Consider the following 1,959-nt stretch of genomic DNA (forward strand, 5'->3'; position numbering starts at 1 on the left):
GCACACATCCAGTGGCGGGGAGCAGCACCCGGCCGCCCACCCTGCCCGCTCCGGCATGGGATGTAGCGCAGCCGGGACATGGCACAGCCGGCTCTTTTCTGGGACTCCCCTGGGGCCATGGGGCTGGGCTGGGGGACATGGCAGGGGGACATGGGCAAGGGGACATGGCTGAGGGATGTGGGACGCAGAGGGCAGGAGGCAAACCCAGCCATGGCTGCCAGCGCAGTGTGGTGCTGTTTGGGCACAGCTCGCATCCCCCAGCCTGCTCCGGTGCCCTCGCTGGGCACTCACCACAGGGGACTGGGCTCATCCCCGCATCCTCGTCCCTCCGAGCTTCAGCCCTCCCCTGGGACCTGCCTGCCAGCCTCACCGCCCCGGTCCCTGGGGACTGCACCGCTGCCCCCAGCTGTGCTGTCTCCTAAAGCCCAGCGCCAGGGAGAGCTGCCCTGCGAAGCCCTGTTTGACCCAAATTGTCTGTGTTCACACTGCACAGTCCAGCTTGCCCCAGAGCGAGGGGACCCATGAGATGCCCCAAGCGCAACCCCGGACCCGACCTTCCCACGGGTACCTCCCTGTGCTGCCCATTAACGCGGGTTTTTCCAGCAGCCCCTTACCCCGGGCCCTGCCCGCACCCTGGGGGTCCCACTGCTGGGACGTGGGCAGCTCCGTGCCAGGCTGGCATCGCCGCCCCGGCCAGGGAACCCCGTGTCCCGTGGGACGGGACTGGAGCATGGGGGTAAACAGGGGATTGCCCAACCAGCGACGCATTCGCAGCCTTCGCAACGGAGGCGGCTGTTGTGCAAACAGCTGTTTACTACGGGATTTGTAGCACACGTTACACCTCCAGCGGCGCGTTACTCAGTGCTCACGCAACCCAATGCTGCAAACAACTGTGGGGCCAGCGCAGTCCTCCCCCCCCCCGCCGACGTCCCCCAGGAGGAGGGTGGCCCGGGGCTGTGGAAGAGCATCCTTGGGGACACACGCTCCCAGCATTGCCTCCCGCGGAGCCGGGCTCCTGGCTGGAGGGAGATGGCTCAGGGGTGCTGCTGGCCATCTTGCTGCCCTGACAGTCCGAGCAAAGGTTTTTTCTCCCCCAAATCTTCCCTGCCCAGGGCCTGGAGTGGGCCGGGCTGTGCACTGGGGCTATGTGGGGGCACAGCTCCCTGGGCTGCGGCACGGGGCCGATTCCCACAGCTGCTGGCCTGGGGTGGGGGACCTGCCCTTGCACCATTTCCCTGGGGTGTAGCAACCCCCAGTATTTTGGGACGGAAGCGCGTGGCTTGCAGGCTGTTTACCAGCCAGAGCAGGAATATCTGCGGGTAACCCAGGCGACCGGCCGTGGGAACCGGAGGGCAGGCAGAGCTGCAAACACCCAGCTGGACACAAACAAGCGGTCCCCTCCCCGCGCCCGCGCCCCGCTGCCACCGATGGGCTCTGCCACGGTGGGACCCTGCATCCCAGTGTGCAGAAGCACTGTGCATCCCACCCCAGCGCACCCCTGCCCCGGGCTCGCCTTGCCTGTGCTCCGCAGGGAAAGGGTTTGTCCCTGAGGAGGCTCCGAGCCTCCACCGAGGTCAGGGATGGAGCAGACGCGCCCCCATGACAGTGCTCTCAGTTCCCCTTCGGCTCTGAGTCACTCTCACAAGCCCACAGATCCTGTCCCCGGGATGGGACGGGGGGACAAGAAGCAGGGTGCCATCCCTGCGAGGCACCCGCAGCCAGAGCCAGGTCCTGGCCAGCCCGGTGGAGGGGTGTCGGAGGGGCTGGGGCAGGAGGATGCGTGGGGTGGAGGCTGTCGGGGCACGGGGGAGGTGGCTGGGTGACGGAGGGTCCCGCGGGACAAGGCTGTGGCAGTGCAGAGGCAGGTGGTGACACGGGGCCATGGTGCGGGACAGACTGGGGAGCGCAGTCTGGAGGGAGGGTGGGTGCTCGCAGCCCAGCAGAGGCACAATTTGGGGC

At 67.6% G+C, this 1,959-nt stretch overlaps 1 protein-coding gene across 1 annotated transcript in view; it reads right to left on the bottom strand.

The window, feature by feature from the left end:
• Positions 1 to 1,959, bottom strand: part of LOC104281820 (granulocyte colony-stimulating factor receptor-like) — a 187,944-nt gene that overhangs the window by 15,049 nt on the left and 170,936 nt on the right. The window lies entirely within an intron of this gene.

Source organism: Charadrius vociferus, unplaced genomic scaffold, assembly GCF_000708025.1.
Source record: "Charadrius vociferus isolate BGI_N301 unplaced genomic scaffold, ASM70802v2 scaffold562, whole genome shotgun sequence".
Taxonomy (NCBI): domain Eukaryota; kingdom Metazoa; phylum Chordata; class Aves; order Charadriiformes; family Charadriidae; genus Charadrius; species Charadrius vociferus.